This window comes from Canis aureus, chromosome 19, assembly GCF_053574225.1.
Source record: "Canis aureus isolate CA01 chromosome 19, VMU_Caureus_v.1.0, whole genome shotgun sequence".
Taxonomy (NCBI): domain Eukaryota; kingdom Metazoa; phylum Chordata; class Mammalia; order Carnivora; family Canidae; genus Canis; species Canis aureus.
In genome coordinates, this window is record NC_135629.1 from 40903510 (window position 1) to 40925915 (window position 22406).

The 22406-nt window shown below is 44.1% G+C and overlaps 1 protein-coding gene and 1 long non-coding RNA gene across 7 annotated transcripts in view; one reads left to right on the forward strand and one right to left on the reverse strand.

Moving 5' to 3' along the window:
- DAG1 (dystroglycan 1) overlaps positions 1–22406 on the reverse strand; it is a 71334-nt gene that overhangs the window by 38438 nt on the left and 10490 nt on the right. The window contains exon 1 of one of the 5 annotated variants that reach the window (XM_077858878.1): positions 997–1014. The exons of the other annotated variants lie outside the window; for them this stretch is intronic. The gene's annotated coding sequence lies outside the window, so the exon portion shown is untranslated. Of the gene's footprint in view, positions 1–996; positions 1015–22406 lie in introns of those variants that run through there. 5 annotated transcript variants of the gene reach the window in all.
- LOC144290064 (uncharacterized) lies at positions 546–6623 on the forward strand. Of its 2 annotated transcripts, XR_013357924.1 has the most exons (6): positions 546–774; positions 3355–3517; positions 3612–4023; positions 4307–5050; positions 6247–6297; positions 6378–6623. It is a non-coding gene; the product is annotated as an uncharacterized LOC144290064 (long non-coding RNA). The 2 variants fall into 2 exon arrangements; XR_013357923.1 differs by having other exon boundaries at positions 6247–6623.

Sequence of the window (22406 nt, forward strand, 5' to 3'; positions counted from 1 at the left end):
CCCGTGTCGGGTTCTCTGCATGGAGCCTGCTTCTCCCTCTGCCTGTGTCTCTCTCTCTCTCTCATGAATAAATAAATAAAATTAAAAAAAAATTTTCAATTAAGATTTACATACATTGCTAAGTCATAAAAGCACAAGAGATAATAAAACTAAATGCTTATGTATTAAAAATAGGCAAATTTGGGATCCCTGAGTAGCTCAGCAGTTTAGCACCTGCCTTTGGCCCAGGGCATGATCCTGGAGACCCAGAATCGAGTGCTGCATCAGGCTCTCTGCACGAAGCCTGCTTCTCCCTCTGCCTGTCTCTGCCTCTCTCTCTCTCTCTCTCTCTCTCTCTCTCATGAATAAATAAAATCTTTAAGAAAAAAATAGGCAAAAAAAAAGAAAATAGAAAAAAATAGGCAAATTTACAAACACAAAGTAGGTGCTTCCTGGAAACTTAAAAAGTTTCCTTCTGACTCCCCAACTTCCCGTGGCTATCCAAACCCCTCTCCATCTCAGCACAAAGGTAGTGTGGGACTACATTGTGAGAGCAGGATGGTCAGTGTCTGCAAGGCTGGATCCCAAGGGCTGCCCAGAGGGGAAAAGAGGCAGAAGTGGTCTACTGCTGGGGTCTCGGCAACACGTCCTCTGCTACCCTCTCCCCAAGCAGATGCTTAGCAGGCACTCGGCAGACATCAGAGTATTTAGGGAACTGGTTTCCACTAAATCCCTGAAATGATTCACTAAGCACAAAAGCAGTCATCACCTGATTTCACACTTTGAAGTTAAAAGGTGAGTTTTCTGACATTTCTTCCATTATACTACAAAAGATTACAAATTAGAGCCATAACTCAAAACTAATATGCTAATCTGACTTCAATGAACTAAGCTGAGAAAAACTGTGCTGACTGCTGGCCTTCCTGACCTACTTGGCTAATCAGATTCTGAAACAGAGGAGAGGAAACACCAGAGTGGCCTCAACACCCTCAGCACCCTAGTCAGGTCTGCCCTTACCACAGTCCTTGGCCTCGCCAGCAGCCTCACAAGACAGATGTTAGAGGGTGTCCTCTCCCTGGTGAACAGGAGTCCTTGCACCTTCACTGTAAGGCTCCCACTGCACCAAGTGTTTAGGCAAATACTTCAACCTTCAGTGTTTAAAGTTGTGACCTGCTTTGGCTAAGTTCTTGTTTGGGGCCACATTCTTTTTTTTTGGGGGGGGGGCACATTCTTAAAGGCTCAACCATCAAGAATATTTCAACCATGCCAGAAACTGCCAGACCAACAAACCTTGTTTATAAAGGGACAAGACACAACTAGCACCCACTCCATTTGCTCAGGCTTTCTTACTAGCTGAATTCCTTCCCTCCCACGTATGGCTCTAATTGGCCCTTCTACCCAACTCAGCCTTGCAACTACAAAATATAATCATTACAAACTTCTCTGGTAGGTTAAAGAGGTGTGCTTCTGAAGGCTGTAGAAAAACAGCCAAAAGATGGCCTTGCAGATTCTTGGAACTCCTGCTCTGCAAAGCCATGGCTATGCTATCATCAGGCAGTGAGGAGTAGGCAAGACCAGTGCTGAGCAGGACAGAGACATCTGACACACTGACCTCACAATGAGGCTTACCTGGAATGGCACCAGTGAACTGGCGAAGGCAAAACTCTTGGGCCAGGTCCTGTCAGTGTCCATGTTGCTAGTCTTTCCCAGCAGAGGATACTGGGCTGCTCCTCAAGGAGATCCAGAGAATTTAAACCCCATTTCTCCTCAGATTTAGAGAAATGTGTCCAGTTCAGGTGCCTCCACACCAGGTATGAGGGAGAAAACCTGTTACTCCCAAGTACTTGCCTCTTCCTCAGAGCTCCAGGTGATCCCCAGCATCATGTGCCACACTGAATTTACATCCAGTTTAGCACAACTAAAGAAGTCCCTGAAGATGCCCTTGTCCCCCTCTCAGGGTCTCTAACTCCTCTTTTAGCAGACTTTGATCATTCCCTTAGCACAAAGGGAAAAGTACACTTCCACTCAGTAGTTATTATTTGGAAATTAATTATTGTGTTTTAGAACCCAAGGATAAAAATTGAAAGCAATAAGGGATAAGGGGAGGACAAATGCAGAGATCTTTCATCTTATCAAAAGAGTGCAGGTCTGAGGCACCTTGGTGGCTCAGTCAGTTAAGCAGCCGACTTACGATTTCTGCTCGGACCATGAGCTGGAGCATCACATTAGGGGTAGAGATCACTTTTAAATTAATTAATTAATTAATTAATTAAATGATAAAATAAAATAAATAAATAAAATAAAATAAAATATACTTCTACAGTGAGCACATAGGCAATCCTACCCTTCCCAGTCTCCATGTAGTTATCTGCACTGGGAGATGACTACTTAAAGGACCTCTTCTGTAAGCACAAAATTTGTCTTCTCCTTGACTTTTTAAGATTCAAAGTCCAGTGAATCTTAAATCAAAAGTTCTGTGGTTGTTGTCTTTTTTTTTTTTTTTTTTTTTAAAGCTCTGTGCTCTTAAGAATAAACCTACTTACGAATCAGGAACCTCCTCTTTGCATTTCTTTAACGCATGGATCAGAAAACACTATCAGAGATTTCATGCAACACACACCTCCTAACAGGTTAGTCCCTCTCAGAGCCATGGGGATGGTCACTGCCCTACCTGTTCAGAACTTGGTTGGCAGGTAAGAGGAAAGACTAAGAGGTCACAGGCAAGAGAGAGAATATGAGAGCTCTGATTCTATCTCCTCAGACTAAACTGCCCTACAGAGCTTGACTGATAAAACAGGATCTGGTCTTTGTCCCTACACTTGTCCCTCCACCTAGTTATGTCTTGATAAGATTTCTATATGGGAGAGTGGGAAAAGCAGTGATAAAACAGTCAAAGCAGCAACCAACAGGGAATGGAGAGAGTGCCCTCCACACTCCCGCCAAGCTGTTCATCCTGAGATAGTGAAGACATGCTGGCCTTGAGACATTTCATACCTGGTTGAGAAAATGACCACAGAAACCATAGCCCTCACTCTTTCTTTGTCAGTCCCTCTACAGGAATCCTTCAGGATCTCATGGACTGTTACAACCCAAGTGTCCCACCTGTCAACCTGCCCTCAGAACTGGAAAGGGAACAAACAGGAAGCCACAGGTTCCTTAGCAATGATATTCATCCCAAGGGAGGGAACAGCCTTCCAGTTCTCTGCTGGCCTTAGATCATTAACTATGTTCAACTAATGCTTACCGGAAAGTCCAGATTTCCTTAGGACAAAGAACTAAAAATATGGTAAATTCACCAGTTGCCAGTTTATTTATGTAGAGTGCTAGAGTTTTATCTGTTTTTTTTTTTAATAATCAAGTTCTCATAATCCACAGACACCTAAAAAATCACTCAAGCTCTCTACATGCACAAAGGCTAAGAAGCAAGAAGTTACCCAGCATCCTCTTGACACCAGAGTTTCCACCTCTCAAACATCAAGGGTTAGTGAAGATGCAAATCAGAGCAGCAGCTTGGGGGCTACCCAATAAACAACTACAGGTAATTCACAGAAGGCTAACTTAGAGTCTGCAAATCTATTTTTTAGATTACTTGTAATGCATCCAGGCTTCTCAGCTATCTTTTGTTTTTACAGACTACAAAGTACTGAATTTGCCACTGACCATGAAGCTAAGGAAGTGACAAGGCTCACCTCCACAACTCACTAACACCTCACACAGGACCAGTGTGAGCCTGTCTGGGACTGATTACTTACTTCCCTGTGGCTCATGTGTAGCATCCAGATACCAAGACCTGCAAATGATTAATGCATAGCACTTTTGGGACTCGACACAGTGGGCTTTTTTTTTTTTAAGATTTTATTTATTTATTCATGAGAGACACACAGAGAGAGAGAGAGAGAGAGAGAGAGGCAGAGACATAGGCAGAGGGAGAAGCAGGCTCCATGCAGGGAGCCCAATGTGGGACTCAATCCCGGGACTCCAGGATCACACCCTGGGCCGAAAGTAGACATCCAACTGCTGAGCCACCCAGGCGTCCTGAAACAGGTAGCTTTAAAGAAATCATTTCCGGGATCCCTGGGTGGCGCAGCGGTTTGGCGCCTGCCTTTGGCCCAGGGCGCGATCCTGGAGACCCGGGATCGAATCCCACATCGGGCTCCTGGTGCATGGAGCCTGCTTCTCTCTCTGCCTGTGTCTCTGCCTCTCTCTCTCTCTGTCTGTGACTTAAATAAATAATAAATAAAATATTTAAAAAAAAAAAAAAAGAAATCATTTCCAAAACATTCTGAAGTAGAGTGAACATGCTCTAACTTTATCTGCCCCTCAACAGGAAAGAAGCAGTCCTGCCCAACAGAACCTCAGGTGTGATTTGTCCTCTGGCAAAAGGTCAGTGACTATCAGAGTTCCCAGCATTCCAGGGAGCAGAGGAACAGAGGGTGCTATGGAGTGACAGCAATTTTTTTCGGCCAAGAGGATTTTTAAAAATTATTTTCTAAATTTAAAAAAAAACAATTTTTTTTAATTTATGATAGTCACACAGAGAGAGAGAGAGAGAGGCAGAGACACAGGCAGAGGTAGAAGCAGGCTCCATGCACCGGGAGCCCGATGTGGGATTTGATCCCGGGTCTCCAAGATCGCGCTCTGGGCCAAAGGCAGGCACCAAACCGCTGCGCCACCCAGGGATCCCTAAAAATTATTTTCTATATCTAAGTTTGTTCTCAGAAACCTTTTTTTCTAGGCAAATATAGAATACAATTAACACCAACTACAATAATAATCAATAACATGGACAGGTATAATGTGGACAAATGGCAAATTAAATGATACCTGGTATTTGTTTTGCTCTTAAAAAAAAGATTTTTATTTATTTATTCCTGAGAGAGAGAGAGAGAGGCAGAAACACAGGCAGAGGGAGAAGCAGGCTCCATGCAGGGAGCCCAACGTGGGACTTGATCCGGGGTCTCCAGGACCAGGCCCTGGGCCAAAGGCAGCGCTAAACAGCTGAGCCACCGAAGCTGCCCTGTTTTGCTCTTTAGATGAAAGACACTGGATAAATATCACAGAAACACATAAGGTTTGCTTTTATAATAATTACTCTTCTTTCTCCATAAGTACCTTCCTCTAACAAGAAAATACATGACAGAAATATGTTCTTGATCATTTTTATTCAACAAATTTGGACCACCCACTCAGTATCAGATACTGTCCTACCTTCCCCAACATGCTCTTTAATTCCAATTCCATTCTACTTGTGTTCCAATCTCTCCACAAATGAACAATATAAAATGAAAATGCTTGCTCTTACTTAGAAGATTAAAATCTCAAGAAAAAATTATATAAGCTTCTCTTGTTTCCCAATAAAAACTTGCCCCACTAGATTGAGTATCCACTGAGCTCCAGAACAGGGGCCTAATTCACCTGGGTCCTGAGCTCAGACTGGTTCAGTGGGAGACAAACAGCAAGGCCTAGCCAGGGTGGAGGAAAATATAAGTCAGTACCAATCAGGGAAAGCCAGGGCCTAATAGTATGGCCCCTACTTCCTAGACCTGTTTGTCCATCCAAGAACACTGGAAAGGAAAGGGACAGGAGGATCCAGGCAGACACTTGCTTTCGCTCTACCTTCCGTGGGCCCACTGTCACCACCCAATGATGTGACCAAGACCCAGCCTTCCAGTCAAGTTCAAAAATAGGTCAAAGACTTGAGAGAGTATGCACTGGATCCTTATCCCCTTCCCACCTCCTGGGTGCCTCCTTCCTCACCTGTCATCCTTCTATTCCCCCCACCCCTAGCCTTGGCCAATGCCTTGGCCATGCATGATTCCTGGCTTATGCCTGACCTCTGGTCACTCTGCTCTGGGGCTCCTCTCCTCCACAAGATGGAACACTGTATTACTGCCCAGCACTGAGATGTCTCCTGAACCTTCAGGTTCTCTACTTATCTTCAGGACTGGGCCCCAAGTCATCTTTTCCCAAGGACTGACTTTCTTTCACTACTGCAAGAGTACTTTTCCTCCTATCCAAGCACGTCCAATCCCTGCCACTCATTTAACAATGAGTACACTCCATAGCACATCCTCCTGAACACAAAGCCACAGATGTTCCTACAGCACAATTATGCTCCACTTAACCTGGATTGCTTACTTTCACGGCATGTAACCCAAACCTTCAATGGAACAGGTGTTCAACAAACACAAATCAATGTTTTACCTCAAATGTGGCACTATACTAAAGTTAATTCCTTCCTTTTGCTTTTGCTTTACTACTTCACAGACATCTAGATGCTTCCAGTGTCAAGCATGAGACGGAAGAAGGGAGCAGAAGGTACCCCACCTTGATGCACTGGCCACCAAGGCCAACATAAGCTTGTTTCCTCAGTGACCATATTTCTCTGGCTTACTCAGCTGCCATAATGAGGAGTATCCTGTTCCAGATGCAACACCTAAACACTGGCATGTGGGATGCCTGGGTGGCTCAGCAGTTGAGGATCTGCCTTCAGCTCAGAACGTGATCCTGGAGTCCCAAGATTGAATCCCACATCAGGCTTCCTCCTTCATGGAGCCTGCTTCTCCCTCTGCCTATGTCTCCGCCTCTCTCTCTCTCATGAATAAATAAATAAAATCTTTAAAAATAACAACATGGGATGCCTGGGTGGCTCAGAGGTTGAGCATCTGCCTTTGGCTCAGGACATGATTCTGGAGTTCCAGGATCAAGTCCCACATCAGGCTCGTTGCATGGAGCCTGCTTCTCCCTCTGCCTATGTCTCTGCCTCTGTGTCTCTCAGGAATGAATAAATAAAATCTTAAACAAATAAATTAAAACCAAACAAAAAACACTGGCATGTGTTTCTGCATCCTCACAGCAACCCTATAGAATACCTAATGTCTCCTTTATAACATGAAAAAAATGGAGATCACAGCCAGTAAAAGGCAGAGCCAGAGCCAGCACCCTGAATCCTGGTTCACCAGATTACTTTGCCCAAGCCACAACTGCCATCACATGGCTCTTACATTCCAGGCAGCTCATGACAGCTACCCCGGGATCAGGTCCACCTTCACTGCCTAGCACAAAAAGTACTCCTAAGTATTCATTAAGTGGAATTTTTTTCTAGCTCCCTCTTGCCCTCCAACTCCCAGTCCCCAAATGCTGTTTCCTCAGGAAACCTGCCAAACTCAGCCCTTCATTATCTGATTAGCCCTCCAATACACCTTTCCTTGTTAAATTCTTAGTTCTGATTTGCCCACATAGCCTAATGATGGGACAGGGAGGACACAGGTCAGAGCCACATCTTCCCCTGACACTGACACCCGTCTGGGGGAGCATTCCTTATGCTCTACTGTCTCAAAGGACACTACGCCATTACTTCAAAGCTCTGACAACAGTCATAAGCACTGCCTGTGGAGCTGGATTTCAGGGTCCCTAGTATCAACATCCAGGTATATCCTTCCTCTTTAGAGATCAGCTAGTGGTTCTGAGAATTCTTTTCGAGCAAGCACGGCCTTCTTTTATTTTGTTACTAAAGTCCATCTAACTTGTTTTGTTTTAAAAGTGACTTGGGCTATAATGGAAGAAAATGTCACACTGGGGCCTGAAATTACTACACTGTGCTATGTTTGCTTAAGATTAAAAATTAGTTTCATCTTCCCTTCCCAGGAACATTCCCTCCTGGAAGAAAAAACCCTGACTAGACCATCACCAAGCTCAAAGGTCCCAGAGCTAAATGCAAGATCTGGGTAGACTTAACCCAGTGTTTCTCAGTATCAGATTCCCCGCTAATAATTCCCAATCACCACTTAGCCTCACAATGATACCATCAGCTGTCTAGTCCTTACCTTCAGGCTTAATGCAACAAAAGTAATTCATATGAGAGCACCTGCATGGCTCACTCAGTTAAGCATCCAACTTCTGGTTTCGGCTTAGGTCATGATCTCATAGGTCGTAGGATGGGGCCCCACAATAGGCTCCACACTTAGGGGGAAGTCCGCTTAGGGGTTCTCTCCCTCTGCCCCTCCCCCTAAATGTGCACTCTCTCTCAAATAAATGAGTAGGTCTTTATTTTTTTTTAATTTTTATTTATTTATGATAGTCACAGAGAGAGAGAGAGGCAGAGACACAGGCAGAGGGAGAAGCAGGCTCCATGCAACGGGAGCCTGATGTGGAATTCGATTCCGGGTCTCCAGGATCACGCCCTGGGCCAAAGGCAGGCGCCAAACCACTGCGCCACCCAGGGATCCCTGGGTAGGTCTTTAAAAAAAAAACAAAACTCTCCCCCTCTCACTCTGCCCCTCCCCTCCTCTAAAAAACAAGTAATTTCATATAGATGTAAAACAAATTCCAAAAATACAATAGAGCACAGGTGAAAAGCAGGCTTCTTTCTGAGGCTCTCAGGTGAGCAGGCTGGGTTTCTTCAGTAGCTGTCCACAAATGACACATTTAATGTGTCTCTAAACCCATAAACAAGTACATCTCTCTTTAATTCACTTCTTGTTGATTTTTTTAAAATGTATTTATTTATTCATGAGAGACACAGAGAAAGAGAGGCAGAGATATAGGCAGAGGGAGAAGCAGGGAGCCCGGTGCAGGACTCGATCCCCAGACCCAGGATCATACCCTGAGCCAAGGGTAGATGCTCAACAACTGAGCCACCCAGGTATCCCTCTTTTTTTTTTTTTTTTTAAGACTTTATTTATTTATTCATGAGACAGAGAGAGAGAGAGAGAAAGGCAGAGACAGAGCAGGTTCCATGTAGGGAGCCTGATGTGGGACTCGATCCCAGGACTCCAGGACCATGCCCTGGGCAGAAGGCAGGCACTAAACCGCTGAGCCACCCAGGGATCCCCCCCTCCACATCCAGTGTGGAGCCCAATGAAGGGCTTGAACTCATTACCCTGAGACAAAGACCAGCTGACATCAAGAGTCAGATGCTTAATCGAATGAGCCACCCAGGCACCCGTCTCTTTAATGAATTATTTAAGATTATATTTATTTGAGAGAGAGAGAGAGAGAGAGCATATGAGGGGTGGGGGGAAGTAAACTCCTTGCTGAGCTTGACACAGGGCTTGGTTCCCAAGACCCTGAGATCATGACCTGAGCTGAAGGTAGATGCTTAACCTACTGAGCCACCAGATGCCTCTCTTTAAATGGTTCTTAAAGCTCAAATGAAATAACATAGCTCATAATCGTTACTTTTTAAATTTTACTAGAACTGGGAGACTTCTGCCCTGGTGGCTGGACCCACCTCCTCACTCACCCTTGCTGCTTGTATCACATCTAAGTGTCTGTATCCCACCTGTTTTGCTCTCAAGGTGCTCTCACTTTTATACTTGCATTCTTCTGGGAGGAAATCTGAGCGTAAAATCCTAGATGTGGAATTGCTGGGTCAAAGGTTATATACATTAGAATTGACAGATATTGGCAAAATGCCTTCAATTTACATTCCGACCTACAGATATGAGTGACTTTTCCCTTACAGTCACTAAAACTGAGTTACTGGCAAATCCTTCATTAACAACATAAAAAGGAAGAGGAAGGAGAGTGGGACAAGTAGTTTGCCATGATGGGCAGCAGGAATCATAAATTTGAACTGGGAGTAGTGGCACTTGCTGGTCAGCCAGCATGACAGTATGGGAGGGTAAGCATCCAGATGACTAATGAGTCAAAACATGGTGCTATGTTTTTCTAGTCAAACTTGACTACCTCAGAGGAAAATTGCTCTGGAGAATTTATGGGTGAATGACTCCAAATAATAAGGTATTTGTGGTGCTCTTTGCTCCCATTGTTTCTTCCCTGGACCAGTCCTCTGAACCAGGCCACCCCCTGGGCCCACCCCAGAACAACTCCAGGCTCAGGGCAGTGGGAACACAGATACAAGTGCTGAACATAAGGACAAGAGAGGGAAGCTAGAGACTATTTTGGGGCTCCCAAGTCTAATCTTCATCCTGTGGTTTCACTGTTCTAGAAAACAATAAACTTTTCCAAATCATTATGTCCAAATCGAAGTTTAAGGCCTGTTGTTCTTCAACTGAGGAGCAGGGCCTGACAGGAATGCTGGAGACCAACTGTCCTGGAGGTGGCACTCTTGGGGCCCTGAGGAAAGACCCATCTATCCTAAGGTTCTATCACAAGAACCATCTATCCCTTAGGTAAGCACAGTACTCACCAGTCCACACTTATCTCTCTCTCAGATTAGCCTAACGTATGACCATAGACAATCAACCCAACAGAAAGCGGTGCCCACAAGAGCAACTCACATTCCAAAGCCCTAAGATGACCTTCCTAACTCTCTATCATGCTAGTTCCTGGTACGAAGACTGACTGGAAAAACCAGGGGACTTCACCAAGATGAGAAGTAACAGGAACTGGGAGCCATATCCTGCCAGGAGGACCATGATACAAACCCTGGAGAAGAACACCAGGACCAGAGAGAAGGAGCGTGAAGCTCCTTCATTATGGTTTCATTATCTTCTAGAGCCATACATCAAACTACTGATGGATGAAATGACCAGTATCTAAGACATGGTTCAAAATTATGTGGGGTGGGGTAGTGGTTTGAGGCGTGAGTAGAGATTCATTGTACTAGTCTTTTAATGCACTTGAAATTCTCCATAATAAAAAGTTCAAAAATGAAATACAAGAGACATATATACAAAATTTCCAGTAATTAAAACATCAAATATATCCAGTATTCTTTCTTAGGCACATACCAATAGAAGACATGGACAAGAACATTCCTTTTTTTTTTTTTTTTTTTTTTTTTGACAAGAACATTCCTATTAGTATTATTCATGATGTCAAAAACCGGACACAGTCCAAATGTCTACCAACAGGAAGAAAAGTAAATTGTGATATATTCATATGAAATACAATTGCTGTACAGAACCACACAGATGTCAAAGACCTAATGCTCAGCAAAAAAAAAAAAAAAAAAAAAAAAAGACAAATGAGAGTACACACATACTCTATCATTCCATTTACATGAAGGTCAAGAGCAGCAAAACTAAGCCTAAGGATAAAGGTCAGAAGAGTGGTTACTCTTGGGGATATGATGACGGGGGAAATACATGATAGAACCTTCTGGAAATGTTCTATATCTTGATCTGAGTAGTATATACATACATAAAAATGTGTTGAGCTATACATCTATGATTTTTGCCTTTTGCTACATGTATAAAGTACGTTTCAATTTTTTACAAAGTGGTAACATCAAAACAAACAAACCCAAATGCTACTAGTTACCAGGAGATTCAGTGAAACAGCTTTATCTATAAAAGAATATATTTTCCAGCAGCCCAGGGGACTCAGCGGTTTAGCACCACCTTCAGCCCAGGGCGTGATCCTGGAGACCTGGGATTGAGTCCCATGTCAGGCTCCCTGCATGGAGTCTGCTTCTCCCTCTGCCTGTGTCTCTGCCTCCCTCTCTGTGTATCTTGTGAATAAATAAATGAAATCTTTAAAAAATGATAAAATAAAAAGAATGAATGAATGAACGGATTTTCAAAGCTTGAAGAATGAGAAAACTCAGCTCTGGCCTAGGATAAATTGGCCAGGGCCTATTACCTGCTGACCACCTGAGGTTCAAGGACTTCCTCTAAGGACTTTGACTACTAGCTGATTACATGCACCAAAGAACACCAGAACAGCCAACACCAGGAAACAAGGCTTTAACTCCTGCTTTACCACCCCCAAGTAAGTAGCCATACTTGTGTCTCACAAAAATCTTTAGTTCAATTTTTTAAAAGATTTATTTATTTGAGAGAGCAAGAGAGACAGACGGAGCAAGTGGAGGGGGAGCAGGGGAGAAGTCTTAAGCAGACTCCTTGCTGAGCAGAGGCCCACACTCTGATCCCATGATCCTGAGATCACAACCTGAGCGGTAAAAAAGAGTTGAAGCAATTCAATTTTTAAATGTAATGGTGAAGATCTCTCACAAAGGAGATTCAGCACTCCCCTCACTGTCATGCTGGGTGCCTGACACCCACTCCTCTGGGCAGCTCTGAGCATTGCTAAGCAGCTTCTGCAGCCCTTCCTGCAGCACAGCCCACACCTCCTAACTCTGGAATGGAATTCCTTACATTCTCCTCCCTAAAAGACAATCCTCAGAAAACTTGGATTCAAAACAAGAAAACAAAACCTGGTCTATCTCCTTAGGCCTAAGCAACCCTAGTGGACAGACACAATGCATGCAAAACTCTGAATTTACTTGGCTTCAAAATTACCTATGTATAAAATAAACAAAATTATGAATGTATGAAATAATACATAATAAACCTAACACCACAGGCACGTGTTAAGTATCTCAGCATTAGGGGAAGCCCAGAAAAATCCTGGTACGGTCCATGATGCCTCCTCTCAGGGGCAATTCCCGATTGATGGGCAATGGACTCAGTATATACTAAGGCTTCAGCTAAACACTAACACGGTTCTTTACCTCCAGATCCTCACAGCAATAATGGATTAGGCAGCGACTGTTCCGTTAGAGTTGCCCTCACATCAGACACAGGCTTGGGCTGCCCATCAAACTCTGGGCTAAGCTAAGCTGGGCGGGGGTGGGGGGGGTACACGGGGTGACTGCAAACAAGAAAGCCAGGGCCAGCTGACAAGTTCCCAGGCCTGGAGCCTGGGCCTACTCTTACACTGAAACCACCTCTGGCCCTCCACATGCCCGCATCCTCAACCACCTGCCAGCATAGCAGCAGCACTGGGAGCAGACACACTTCCCTATTCTGAAGGGCAAGTTCATGTCCCCACAGCTCACTGGTCCTCACATGGGACCAGCATGTGAGGCACGACCATAGCCCACACGAGCATTCCACTGTTTGCCCAGCCCACCAGCCTGATGGCACAGAGAGGAGCAGGGTCTGGATTCGGGCTGCTCTCCATGTTCTACCCATTTCTCCATTTCCTTACCGCTGGGGCTGTGCCCTACCTACAAGAAGAAAATCATCTGAAACAGCTTTCAAACACAGAGAAAAGTTGTAAAACACAATACTTATGGGACAGAGTGCGAGGCAGGCAACCATTTAAATCATCAAGACCAACACCTTGGGACACCTGGGTGGCTCAGCGGTAGGGCACCTGCCTTTGGTTCAGGTCTGATCCCAGGATGCGGGATCGAGTCCCACATCAGACTCCCTGCGAGGAGCCTGCTTATCTCTCTGCCTCTCTCTCTCAGTCTGTGTCTAATCATGAATAAATAAATAAATCTTTAAAAAAAAAAAGACCAATCTCTTCATCTTAGAGATGTGTAAAATAAGGCTTCCACAGTCCCCAAGACGGGGAGCAATCAAACAGGACAAGAATCCCTCTCCTTGGCCTTAAATCTTTTTCTCATCAGAACATCATATAAAAAAGGAAGGAAGCTGAAGAGAGGGGACAAGATGGGGGACAGACAGGGAAAGGTAGAGGCACTAGGAATCAGGGAGCAGGGAGGGCCTGAGAAGTGGATGGTGCTGTGAGCCCATCCCCATGAATTAGGCCAGGAGACATCCATGCTCTTCCTCTTGCAACACTTGTCATACCAGTACTGGAGAGACTGGTTTGACAAGGACTGCAGAGCCATTGAGAGGCTGGGCTGGGCCTGGGGCCTCTCTTGTTCTCCCATGGAAGTGGTGCTATGGGTACCAGCTATGAGCAGTGTTGAACAAGAGAAAAGCAGCCGTACAGAGGAAAGATGCAAACCACCCCAGCCATGCCAGAGGGTCCAAACCTGAGGCTGATCAAGCCACCAATTCACAAGAAGCATGTAGAACAGCATGCTGACTTGTGCCCTAAGACACTGAAGACTCCACAGGTCTAAGGGTCCAGGGTCTTGAGCAGATAATTGCAAGGAAAAAAGAGAGGGGGTATCTGTAGATTAAAGAGACTTAGGGATCCCTGGGTGGCGCAGCGGTTTGACGCCTGCCTTTGGCCCAGGGCGCAATCCTGGAGACCGGGGATCGAGTCCCACATCGGGCTCCTGGTGCATGGAGCCTGCTTCTCCCTCTGCCTGTGTCTCTGCCTCTCTCTCTCTCTCTCTGTGTGACTATCATAAATAAATAAAAATTAAAATAAATAAAAATAAAAAATAAAAAATAAAGAGACTTAGAAGATATATGAAGTTTTAAAAATGGACAAAATTAAACTACAGTGCCTAGGGATACCCATTTGCAAGATAAAGCCAAAAAGAAGGGACAGTGATGCCTGGGTGGCTCAGCAGTTGAGCCTCTGTCTTCAGCTCAGGGCATGATCCCAGAGTCCCGGGATCAAGTCCCACATCAGGCTCCCTGCATGGAGCCTGCTTCTCCCTCTGTCTATGTGTCTGCCTTTCTGTGTGTCTCTCATGAATAAATAAATAAAATCTTATTAAAAAAAAAAAAAGAAGAAGAAGAAGGGACATCTCAGTGGCTAAGTTTAACAACAGTTTAAGAATGTATTTTTAGGGACTGAAAATACTGAATCAACTGGCTGAATCAGTTGATAGAGCATGTGACTCTGGATCTCGGGGTGGTGAATTCAAGCCCCATGTTGGGTGTGGAGCCTATTTTAAAATAAACAAATAAATAAATATATTGTTTCATTAAGATAAAGTGATACTACAACAGAGTGAATGCAGAAGCAAATATGACAGGGACACCTGGGTGGCTCAGCGGTTTAGCGCCTGCCTTTGGCCCAGGGCATGATCCTGGAGTCCCGGCATCGAGTCCTGCGTCGGGCTCCCGGCATGGAGCCTGCTTCTCCTTCCTCCCGTGTCTCGGCCTCTCTCTCTCTATCATAAATAAATAAATAAATCTTTAAAAATAAAAATAAAATAAAATCGAGTAAACATAAAACCAAACCAACCCTGGAAAAGCTTAAAGACTATGCAAAACAGCACATGCAGAAAGAGAATCCAGCCAAGACTGAACACAGAGGGTAGCACCACAGGCAACTAAGTGGGTACCTCTAAATCTGGGGTTTGGCATTAGGAAGCCCCCAGCCCACTCCCCTGGTTCCACATTCCAACATCTCAGTTAATTATTAAGCTGATATGCAGCCTCCTTTAGCCATTGCTCAACTAGTCCCCAGGGACAGAGTAAAGGTGTGCTGTTTAAGTGGGTGACCAAAATGTGTCCCCTCCAGGCATTATTCCTCCCACTGCAGATTTTCCTGACTCTCACAGCCTGAAGAGTTTTAACTTGCTTCCCTGTAAAGCACACCAGCATTCCCTTTCCTATTCCACAATTCCTCAACTCTGGCTTAGTCCAACATCACTGCTTTAGTTTCTATTCAGAAGCTACCTCTCCACCATAAATCCATCATCTCAGGGCTGGCTAAAGTCTCTATAAGCATCTCCCATCCCTACTGCTAGCCAACTTGACCCCAGAGTGGTTTCTAGTCCCCACCCCCCTCCCTGTCCCCGTGACTCCTACCTCCTCCAGCAGACTTGGGGGATTAACAGAAAAAACCTAACAAAGTTCTTTCTCTCACTGCTATCTTCTCCCTCCCCTCTCTTTTCCAGTTTCATCTTCTCTAATCCCTCTCCCATCTCTTCCTGCAGCTTTCTCAGTTATCTCCCAAACACACACCTCCTGCCTGCCGCACACCCTTATCCAAATCACCACCAAACCAAGAGGGCTCCCACAGTTCACTCTGACCAATCTCTGAAACACCATTTTGCAGGCCCCACCACCGGAGACACACCTATGTGTGCCTAAATGTCAGCCTGGCTTTGAAAATAATCTAGAACTGTAGAGATGCCCAATCACTGCGTCGCACACTTGAAATGAATGTACCACTGTGTGTCAACAATACTTCGGTAAAAACATAATCATAAGCATCATCATCATCATCATCTAGAACTGCCTCTTAGCCTCTCCTTGATCCCTCATATCATCCTCTGAGTTGGGCCTAGCTTCCTACTCCCCCTTATGATGAATCAGAGGCACTCTGACTGCCTATGATCACTTCCTAAGGGTGGGACCCTCAGCCTCTCTAAAACATACTTTTTTCTGAGGAAATAATCTTCACTCTTCTTCCTTCTTTTGCCTGGTTGGGGCAGGGCCTGTCTCACCTATTACCAGATCCAACCCTGTAGCCTAGCACAGTGCCCAGGGCATGACAGGGACTGGAAAAACACCTGCTGAATGAAGGAACAAATCACTGAAACCCAGTGTCAACAGGACAGGCCCACTGCACACCTGATGACAGGCCTCTTCACAGTTCATAGGCAAGCCTGTGTTGTAAGGCTGCTTAATAATCAGTGTTTAATCTTAAACACTCCTAGATCAAATTCCTTTTGTTTTTAACTCTTTCCAATTATAAGCAGAGATTCACTAGGTGTACTAATGCACATAAAGGATATTAAGGACCTGACACAAAAGAAACATTTTATTTTTTTTTTAAAGATTGTATTTATTTATTCATGACAGACACAGAGAAAGGCAGAGACATAGAGGCAGAAGCAGGATCCCTGCAGGGAACCCCATGCGGGACTCAAGCCCAGGACCCCGCCCTGAGTTGAAGGCAGATGCTCAACCGCTGAGCCACCCAGGCATCCCAAGAAACACTTTAAAATACATACAAAATACAAATAATCCAGTCACCCATCACCTCATATGAATGTAGTATTTCTATGCTTCAGACAACCTACAGGAGCAAACTAGCTAAGGAACGTGGGCACCACTATATACATCACTATGTCCTGGTTTTTCTACCTCAGACTCAAACCTGAAATAAAACTGCCAAGGTCAATAATACCCCCACAGTGACAAGAAGCGTACTTCCTTCCACATTGAGGTTTCTCCTGTTCTATTGAGAATCAGCTTCTATACAGTGGCCTCCTCTGGACCACACTGGTTCTGCACTGTCTGGGATGACTCCCAGGCTGGGAGCGGCCCTGTGGGCTTTTCTTCCCCTCTGGCCTATTAGAGGATTTAGAGTGAGCATTTACAGCTTTATTTTCAACTCCCCTCTGGTGGTATCAGGTCATTTTCTTATCTGATACCAACCAGAGCTCTACCTTCATCTGCCTCTAACACAAAGGTCAGAAACCAAATGCCTTCACTATCTGGAAATCACCTGGAGACTTCTCCACTGGAAACCCAGAGGCAGTTCCCGCCCAATATAAAATCATAAAAAACACAGTGCCTGTATCACCCGGAGGCTAGAACCCAATTTTTGTCTTTAGTACAATTATTCCCTGCTTTAAAATTGGGCACCACTGCCTGTACCCTCACCTCATCACACCCCAAAGATTTGTGCTCAGTTTGTCCCTCAAGGAGTCAAGGAAGCCCATAACAGTTCTGTTTTCCAGGGAGAATGATGACTTTATACAGTAAGGTTCAGATATTCCATACTAAGTTTCTTCCTATTAACCGAAAAGAAAAGAAAAGAAAAGAAAAGAAAAGAAAAGAAAAGAAAAGAAAAGAAAAGAAAAGAAAAAAAGAAAAGAAGAAAAGAGAAAAAAAGAAAAGAAAAGAAAAGAAAAGAAAAGAAAAGAAAAGAAAAGAAAAGAAAAGAAAAAAGAAAGACACATAAAATTCCCGTTCTAAAGAATTCCAACCCTAGAGCTCTATTGAATTACATGTTCCAGGGATGGCTGGGTGGCTCAGCAGTTAAGCATCTGCCTTGAGCTCAGGGTGTGATCCTGAAGTCCTGGGATTGACCTGCATCGGGCTCCCTGCATGGAGCCTGCTTCTCCCTCTGCCTATGTCTCTGCCTCTCTCTCTGTCTCTCTCATGAATAAATAAATAAAATCTAAAAAAAAAAAAAAAAAATTACATGTTCCAGGTACAGAATCTGCTGCTGCCATCATATAACCAGGAGCACCCACTTGTTCCAAGTCCCTTATAATGCATGTTGGCTTCAATGTCAAAGTTTTATAAGCTACCCTGTCAGAAGGTCAGATGGTCATGTGGGGGAAAAATAAGTACAGGCGTAGTCCTTTGGCAAGCAAGGGCTTTTACTGTAAGGCATGCACTGCTGTTGATAACTAGAAAAGATATAAGACGTTATACAGGAAAGAAAACGGAGCGCTTTCAGTCACTCAACTCACATGGCAACCTTGCTAGTCTATACTCCTACTTCACTGGTGAGATTCAAGAAAACAAAAATGGGCACAATCTCCAAAGAAACTCCTTAAAAATCTAAACAATGTTAGGGTACCTGCCTGGCTCAGCTGGTGGAGCATGTGATCTGGGGGTTGTGAGTCTGAGCCCCACACTAAGCAAAAGACTACTTAAAAAAAAAAAAAATACATCTAAACAATGTTGGTTAGTTCACAGAGAGACCCTAGTCCTCAAACTATTTCAGTCCTCTACTCATCTTGACAGGGGCCAATGCCTCAAAGGACCACCAGCCCCAACAAGCCACCAGAGCACTCAAAGTTCCAGAGAGAAGCGAGCAGTCAAGGCAGAGCTGCTTTCTGGGATGTACCAATGGGCTTGAGTCTAGGTTTGTTTGTTTCCATCAACCATTTGCTGCATATAAAATCACCTATCACAGGGCGCTTGGGTGGCTCAGGTTAAGTAAGTAAGCTTCTGACTTTGGCTCAAGTTATGATCTCAGGAATCCTAGGATAGAGTCCCAAAACTGGCTCCTCGCTGGGGGGGGGGGGGCGGGGGTCTACCTCTCCGTCTCCAGACTCTGTCCCTCCCCCTGCTTGTGTTCACTCATGCTCTCAAATAGATCTTTAAAAAAAAAAAAAAAAATATCGGGCAGCCAGCAGCCAGGGTGACTCAGCGGTTTAGCGCACCTTCAGCCCAGGGCGTGATCCTGGAGGCCCGGGATCGAGTCCCATGTTGGGCTCCCTGCATGGAATGTGCTTCTCCCTCTGCCTGTGTCCCTGCCTCTCTCTCTCTTTCTCTCTCTCTGTCTCTCATGAATAAATATTTTTTAAAAAATCACCTATTTACATATAAAATTACAGAAGACAATAAAAAACACCTCTAAACACGTAATTCAACCTAAGAAATATAACCAGCCTTTATTATTAGACTCGTAGTTTATACCAGAAAGTAAAAGGACAAATATTAACAAGCAGTAATTATGGAGCAGTGCAGGGCATATTACCAGTCAACCTTTCTTTTCTTTTTTTTAAGTTTTATTTATTTAAGTGATCTCTACACCAAACGTGGGGCTTGAACTCACAAGCCTAAGATCAAGAGATGAAGAGTCAGATGCTCTACCAATGGAGTCAGCCGGGTGCCTTCTCAATAGTCTATGGGAAGGATGTTCTATCCCAATTTTTCCTTAGGCAGAGAGGTCAAAGGCCTACTTAAGGCCACAGCAGGATGCAAGAGTCCCACGGGACTCAGTACATCTGGTAGGTTCCTTCCTCAGGGCCCCATTTCTACTGCTGAGGACACTCAGTGTTTTCACTGTTCAACCTCATCAGGCTTATGCCTGCCAAAACTCTTGCTGGTCTTGCTAAAATGCAAGGACCTTCAGTAAGCAGATTTGACCTCTTGAGGGAAGTCATGACCCAAAATACTATGTACGACCCGGCACAATCTGAAAGAAGTTCTCCTCAATACTACCTTACAATAAATGCTGGCATTTGCAGTGGGATATCAGCATGGCAAGTATGTTTTATTTCTTTATTTGATAAAAAACAAAATGCCACTTCGAATCCTAAAACCGAGAAAAGAGAGGTATCACTCTGATCAGGCAGAAGGATAAAATAAGCTACATTTTCCCCCTTCTAATAAAAGGGAAAAAAAAAAAAAGGTAGGAGGAAGGCAAAAATCCAGAGTAGTGCTAGTGCCAGCTGTTCCTTTCAGAAGATACTTCCACAGAAGACAAAGAAATCATACATATTGAAGCATCATGGAAATAATGGAATTTTTCTTACTCAGATAATCAACAACAAATTACAGGACCATTCCAAAGTCTCCCTATCTGGGTTTTAGAGAAACAACAGTAGCCATCCACGCGATCATATAGACTTCATGTAGAAAAGCCCTTAGCAAATTTCAAGAGGGTTTGATCAGGCCTTTTTCATCTTCCTGCCATACCAGCTCACTCACCTACTCCTCACAGAATCTCCTAACACACAACAGCTGACCACATGTCCGGCTCCCTGTATGAAGCGAACATCCCTGAAAAAGAAGCAGCCTGTATGTCCACTCACCAAAACTGTAAGTACCTCATACTTTTTGCCAGGGACACATTGGCCTGTGGTCAAGAGAACGGCCTGATGACCAAGGAAGACATTATGATATCAGCAGAGAGCCCCTATCCAGAACAAACCTGTTTTTTCTAAAAAGCTGAGTCCCTCTGGCTTCCCCTATCTAGAGAATCATATTCTGGCATTTCATATCTTCAACAGTTCTACAGTTGATTAAGGCTAAATCAAATATTTTCCAGCTTTACTGAGATTAAATTGAGGGCCAAAATAAATTTTAAAAAATTTAAAGTCTAATTTCATTCACAAATAGATTAATCTATGCTTCCCAGAGGATTCCAAACGTAAGAAAGGCCTGGATGGAGTGTGCCCAACCTCCTGTGACCAGGCAATAAATAAGTCACCCTTGGGAGCAGCAGGCCTGCTTCTCCAAATATGGCCTCAAACCTGCAGCAAGAGTGAGCTCAGGCCTGCAAAGGGGTCCACAAGAATGTTTATCAAGTCGTGACAAAAGAGGGCAGAGCTAGGGGCAAACGAAGCACAAATACCATCCCTCAGAACAGTTCTGAAAGGCAGGGTAGCATGTGAGGAAATGACTGCTTGCTGGGCCCTCAGCATCCAGGAACCACAGCAGACAGGGCAGAGGCCACAGCAGACCTGACACTGACGTGGAGGGCTGTGCCTGCACAGCCCACAATGGGCCCTATTCTCCCTAGAAGCTCATGGCAGAAGGGAAGCAGGGAGGCAAGGACATTCCTTCACTCCCTCACACAGAAGGAAAGGGCAGAGGCAGCCCAGGGCACCAGAGGCATGCAAAAGAAGAAAGCATGAGCAGCCATCTTCCTTTCCAGCTTTTTGAAATCAAGAAGAAAACCTCCTAAAAAAAAAAAACAAAAACAAAAACAAAAACAAAAAAACAGAGACCTAAAGTGCCATCTGATTAAGGTGGCATTGGGGGTAAATTAGATGACTTATATGAGAGTCCCCTCTCTGGTCAGCAGTGCCCAACCAGAAGCAAAACACACTAAGAGCTTTGAGGGGACAGAGGACCCCACAGGCCCTGCTCAAGACTGGTACTGCAAGCAGAAGAATCAACTTTTCCTGCCAAGAATTTCTTCCGAGCATCAAGGAATCCACTCACTTTTTAAAGTAATTTAAAACTGGAAAAAGCAAGGGCAGGGGGTGGGGGTGAGTGGGTGACGGGCACTGAGGGGGGCACTTGACGGGATGAGCGCTGGGTGTTATTCTGTATGTTAGCAAATTGAACACCAATAAAAAATAAATTTACTATTTAAAAATAAAAACTGGAAAAAATACATCTTCAAACTGGCAAACAGTATTTTAAGTCTATACTGTTGACCCTTCTGACAAAATATTGTGATCTTTTCCAGGTAAGCAGAAGCAACAGTTGGTAGCACAAATCCAGAAGACAGAGTGAGACAGGAATCCTGTTATCTATTTGTGACTTTAATGAATTCTATTTTTAGATCTTTAATAAAGAGCTTCTCTTCTAGTCTCCTCCCACTAAATTTCTCCACTCAGGCAATTCAATCTTCCCAATACTGCTCTGTCTAAAAATATATAAGACACTTATTCAGGCATGCTTAACATAATAGGTAGAGCAAAGTTCTCTACACTTCCTCATTTTCCACAAGACTCAGAATCCACCCCAGCTCAAGGGCTGGCTACTCATCAGGCTAGTCTCTGTTATTTAAAAAAAAAAAAAAAAAAAAAAATTCCAGTAAGCAAGACTCCCTGAGGCAGATCCAAGGCAAAGACAACCTACCAGCCCAAACAGGAGAATACATAGGATTTTTACAGTAACAAGAGATTCGTGTTTTATGGAGACATTCCATAGTAAAACAAGGGTCCGGAAAATGGATGATGTCCCAGGTTCTAATTAATAGCCAAATTAAAAGGAAATGCAATTTAGAATTTCATTATTGACTGTATAATTTTTCTTGGCAAAAAATGGCTAGAAGATCAACCCAGTCCTAGAGAACTGAGCTAATTAAGACAGGCATTTATGACAACCAAGGCAAAACTGGTTCACTTCTGCTATAGACAGACAGCCTTAGGAATCTTAAATAATCCCATTTCAACTCCCAGAATGCTTGAGGGGAAATGTTCCCAGCACAAAGAGAGGTAAAACAGAAACGACCATATCATTTGCAAAAACAAACATTTTCCAAGTCCACTAATCTGTTTCAGTACATAGATACCAACTACTAGAAAGAAGTCTGGGGGCACTGGGCTGGCTCAGTCAGTAGAGCATGTGACTCTTGATTTCAGGTTGTGAGTTCAAGTCCCATGTTGGGTATAGAGCTTACTTATAAAAAATAATTAAAAATAA